The sequence below is a fragment of the Eucalyptus grandis genome, chromosome 1 (assembly GCF_016545825.1).
Source record: "Eucalyptus grandis isolate ANBG69807.140 chromosome 1, ASM1654582v1, whole genome shotgun sequence".
Lineage (NCBI taxonomy): Eukaryota > Viridiplantae > Streptophyta > Magnoliopsida > Myrtales > Myrtaceae > Eucalyptus > Eucalyptus grandis.
The window spans coordinates 24,728,093-24,733,900 of NC_052612.1; positions in this window are offsets into that span (position 1 = coordinate 24,728,093).

Sequence of the window (5,808 nt, forward strand, 5' to 3'; positions counted from 1 at the left end):
CGGTCACATTTGGCACTTTTGGGAGATACTCGGTCGGGATCTTGTGCCGACGGATGTATCGAGCTGTGGCGTAGTAAGTCATTTTTCCTTCCCTTGAGCTCATCTTCAGGTAAGATCAACTTTTGTTCGCGACATGCAATCCAAGCTTGTTCGATACAGCGGAGTTCCTTCTTGTGATCGCCATCCTTAGCAGTGAATTGGGCTTGGAACAAACCCAGCTTGAGAGGGGGCGGTAGATCTTGCACAACTCGATATTGACGAGCCACTCGGAGTGGGTAGCAGGAAGTGACTGAGTGGGTAGTAGGAAGTGGCACCGGTGATCCCCAATAGCGGGATCGGTTCATCATCCCCATGAGAGAGACATGCTTTGGAGACTTTGAACCATTTAGCATGCCATAGGAAAATCTTGGTATTCGGATTTTTCAATAATTTGACCCATTTTGAGTAAGAAAGATTTGGAGTTCGATCCTGATGATTTTTAAATACTTCGATGGGATGATGGAAATCAGTGACATTAATAATATTCATGTGAATATTGATCTTACTCATGTGAGAAAAGAACCAGATTTGTAAAAGCTCAATTGGTGCACGAAAGGTTTTATCTTCATCTTCCTTAAACCGGGTGAGTGACAAAAATGTTTCAGCTAGAATGGTATTGACAAAACTAATCCTAGTACATACTTGTTTGACCACCCATGCAATAGAAGGATTAATGGCGCCCTTACGAAGAGGGAAAATAACAAGTCCGAAAAAAGCTAGGAGGAAAATCCTACTTTTTAAGAGAGTGTTAGCACTAGCAAAAATCTGATCTAGGAAAGAAAAAGGACATGCAAGACAATTATCTTTCAGCACTCTTTTTATCAAATTCTTATCCATCTTAAGAAAATCTGACAAAATTGATTCTGGTTCTAGTCCGATGGGTGGATTTATTAATTCCAATTCCAAGGGTTTTCCTATGGCAATGCTGTATTCTTCAAGAGTCGGAGTTAGCTCGTGCTTACCAAATATAAACGTTGATGTTTGGGGGCTCCAGAAATGAGCAAGTGCTTGCATGACGCCACTCTGGACATCAACGTCAAGGAGGGGAACAAGGCGACCGAGTCTGCTCTCTACATAGCTTTGGCCCTCGTGGCCTAGACGATCCCACCATGATTTGAGTTCAGCCTTTGGTGCTGGCACGAATCGAATGTCGGATTTTCCCATTTGTTTATAGATCAGGACTCGACCAACCTAAGTCATGGACCAACCAAATACGTAAATAAATAAATTGCAAGAGTAAAGGATAGTGAGCTTACTTTTACCATACGATTAAAGCAACCATATAGACAAGCGCATGAAGTGTGGGGCTCGATTTCTATCTAGACAGGCTTAGCAAAGTGGAGTTAAAAGGGTGGGATGACTTAGTTGCAGCCTCGCATACCAAGTCAAGTCCTCCTAACTCCGGCTCAGTCAAGAATGATACCCCAATGCGACGCAGCCTCGCGGGCAAAGGTAAACATTCTTGACACCAAGAAAACTTTCGAGATTGAGTTGGGCAACCTCTACTACGCGGCCTCGCGGTCGAAGTCGTATCCAACTCAATACCATCCTATGTATCCTAGTGCAGCCCAGGTCCGGCAACAGGTTGTGTGTGCAATAATGTAGTGCAAGATGCAAGGTATGCACAATAGTTTAAATCAAACAACACTTCAATAGCTTGAATTTAAAACATTCATCCCTAACTCCAACCTGCAAGACAAGGGTTAGCAAAGACTACTCCCCTTATATCTCCCTATCTGCAAAAACATTTAACACATTAAATGTTAGGGATGTACCTGGGATCCTCGCTGCCAAACAAAAATCATTTTTCAAAAAGAAGAAAATTGGCCTAAGTCCACTAAGTGTTTTAACACATTCCCCAGCGGAGTCGCCAAGCTGTCGCGACCAATTTTTCGGGGTTGAACCACCTAGGATTTGGCTAATGGATTATTAAGCCTAGACTTAATTCGGGCTCTCCCAAGCCCATACCAATTCGCGACTTAAGTTCAAGTTCTTAACATGTAGATGGATTTTTTTTTTTTTATCGGGAGTCACCACTAATCTATTTTTTTGGTGGGTCGATTAGAAACCCAAGTAAAGTAACGGGAGTTTCACTTTACTTCTACGAACCAGAGACTATGGGTACGGGGACTTGGTTACACTAGATTTCTCTAATGCCCTTTCGGTACCATTCTTTTATTTTCAAAAAATATTTTTTGCAGGCAGCTTAAATTGATTTTAAATCTATTTTCTCAACATGTGAGGTGATCATGCATATGCGCAATCCACCAATTTAACACACAAATAAACAATAAATAAATTGCAAAAACTTACCTCAAAGCAACGAAAGCATCTGCAATGTTAAGTTAAAAAACCGTATCCACAACCCTAGATATGGTTTCTAATTACCACGCAATTTTTTTTTTATTTTCACTTAATTAATGAAAATCATGCAATATGCAATGCAATATTAACTAAATGACCTAATTCTAATGACATGCAATTTCTAATTAAATAGGCCTAGCAAAAATACTAAATGACATGCATTTTAAGTGAATCTAGCCCTAATGATGTGCATATGACATTTTTTCTTTTTCCTAAAAGAATGCATTTTATCATAAATAATAAATCTAATTTATCCTATGCCATTTTTTATTTTTCAGGTAAAATGTGAAAATTACCTAATTAGATTAAGATCCTATTTAATTTATATTAGGAATTAGGTTGGGCCAAATTCTAATTTAAACTAAAACATTATCTTAACCTAAATAATCCTAAAATGCAATATATCTAAAAAATACCTAAACTTATGACAAATTAAGAAAAAAAATATTATCTAGAATTGAACTAAGTGCAATTTAGTCCTAATATGCAATGACGTGCAAAATATGCTTTAACACTACATGACATGTATATGATGATTTTTTGTCTTTGTTTAATTTCGAAATTAATAATTGCCAAGTAATTAAACATGCAATCCAAATTAAAAATCTAGCAACCTAAATTGATTGATTTGATTTTTTTTTATTTTTTTTTATTTTAAAATTTGAAATAAGATTCCTATTCTAAATATGTAAACCCTAAAACGTGCAATATTATAATTCAAACACATTTCAAGATAAACAAAGCGATCATGACAAGCTAAACCAAGGACATCATTCAAATCAAAGGATAATATTTCGCTGATAAAATCGATAAATTGATCTTAAACCTTAAAGATCAAAATATCAATTTTATTCCCGCTTAATTAATTATTTCATCTAAGGCCTTATAGATGAAATAAAAAAATCTGGCGCGGTTGTGAATCCGGTAATATGTTGAATTTCCAATCATATACTAAAGACTAATTATACTAAAAAAACAAGATAAAAGTAAAATAAATTAAATAAAATAAACTAAAGAAAACTACCTAATGTGTTTTCTCTTGTTTTTTTTTATTGGGCTTGGCAGCCGTGGGGTCCAGCCAAGGATGGCTGACCGGAGGTCCGGCGAGGCACCGGGAGCGGCACGTCGGCGGCGAGGGGCTTACGGGTCGCGCGAGGCAAGGCGGAGGCGTCGGGCTCGGTGGTGCAGCAGCGGGGATGGTGCCGACGTTGCAGGTGCTTGGCGCGACAACCGGCCGGCGTCGAGCGGATCGGCATGGGCCGAGGTGGAGTTGGGGCGCTCGGGTCGCGAAGGTGGCTGGTGTCGCAGCTGGCGCGGCTCCGGCTGGGGTGCGTTGGCCGAGGCGAGCAGCGACGGTGCTGGCTCCGGCGACGTCGGGCAGCGGATCCGGAGTTGCGGGCGTTGGTTGGGCCGTGCTCGCGCGGTCGCGGGTTGCGAGACGTGGCGGCGTCGGGCTCCGAGCGATGCGCGGGCTGGGCGTGCTTGGCGTCGGGCGGGGGCGACGGCGCGTCGGCGGAGGCGCGGCGGAGCTTAGAGATCAATGGGTGGAGTCGCGGGCGGAGCGGGGGTATTGGAGCGGCGCGCGGCGTCGGCGAGGGCGAGAGCGCGGTCGTCGGGGCACGGTGCGAGGTCGGGAGATCAATGGGGCGGCGTCGCGGGCGGAGCGGGGTGTTGTAGCGGCGCGGCGTCGGCGAAGGCGAGAGCGCGGTCGTCGGGGCGTGGTGCGAGGTCGGGAGCGGCGGTGGTGCGGTGGTGGGTGGCACTCGGCGATCGTCGGGAGCGGCGGGCTTCGTCGGAGCTCCGGCGTCGGGTCTCCGCGAGTTGCAGCGCGCGGGTGAGGAGTGGATTTGGGGAAGATGATGAACAAGTAAAGGTCAAATCAACCTTTCTTTTTTTACTTTCTCTTTTCTCTCCTACTCTTTCTCTCACGTTCGACTTTTTCTTTTTCTTTTTTTTTTTTTTGTTTTTCCTTTTGCACTTTCTGCAGAAGAAATTTTCTTCTCCTTCTCCCTTTTTTCACTCAATTTTTTTTTAAGCCCCCTTCATACGAAAAGAAACTCCCTTTATACTAATTCCGAACGGCCGCTTTGTATGGCATTTTTCGAGTTTCCATCTTCCGTCGCATTAAATCAAAGCTGTAAATCGAGCATGATTTCGCAATCGCTCGATCCCGCTCGATTTCTTCCATTTTGCAAAATTCTTGCCCTTTGTTCGCCAGATTTTTGAATTGTTTCTACATTTGTCAAAATCTGAATATTCATCGAATTTCAAACTTCCATGCATAATCAATCAAATCAATCTTCCCCATTTTTATTTTTTTCTTCCTTTTATTTGTTCAAAATGCAATTTTTATTTTCCTTATTTTCCTAGATTTGCTAAAAATAGGTGTCAACAGAGGGAAATGGCAACGGCGACGATGACGGCGACAGCACGCTACCTAGCAATGGTGCGACGAGGGCGGCAACGGTGGCGATACCCACGCGAACCCCCTTTTCCCTTCAGCTTCTCTCTCTCTCTCTCTCTCTCTCTACTTCCTCCTCCGACGAGGCTCGGATCCGCGGCCGCTTGTCCTTGGACCCCCCTGAAGTCTCTCGGTGGGGTGCCCCGAGGCCTGCGACTTTGAATCGTCCCTCTCTCTCTCTACTTTCTCCTCCGGCGAGCCTCGGATCCTTGGCCGTTTGACCTCGAACCTCCCCTGAAGTCTCTCAGTGGGTGGTCCGAGGTTTGCAAGCCCTGGATCCGACTCTCCCTCTCTCGATCTGTCTGCTCGTCCCCTTCGACGATGGAAATGGAGGCCCATTTATAGGCCGAGGGGCAGCCGGTCGACAAAGCTCGACCGGTGGCTGCCACAGCCCTCACCAGTCGAACCGGCGTCCCATCTGACGCCAACCACCCCCCTGCTTCATGTGCGCCATCACTGTCCGTCCACTCCCTTCCCCTCCGTCGCGCCCCCTGCGCGTGCGTTGCAGAGGCGCGAGGAAGGAGACGACCTGGTAAGGGCCGGGCCGAGGCGGAAATGGGCCCTTAGGGCCCATGCGAGGGCTGCTTCTGCTTCTTCTTCTTTTTCTGTTTTTTCGTTTGTTTCTTTTCCGTTTTTTTCTTTGTTTATTTATCATCCGAAAAAAGATAAAATAAAAATAAAATAAAAAAATAAAAAATAAAAACAAAGTAAAACCTAATTAATGAAATTTTTAGGCGTCAACAAACATATTTGCTAAAAACTTGTAATTATGTGATACAATTAAACTAAACTTTTCTTATGACACAAAAAATCCCGGCTCGCATTAGTTCCACCTCTTTTTAGCTACTAATCTCCATTTTCATGTTGAGTTGAATATATCATTCATTGTAGGTCTTAATATTATTTCTTGCCTTTTTTTTTTCTTTTGTTTCAATTTTACTAAT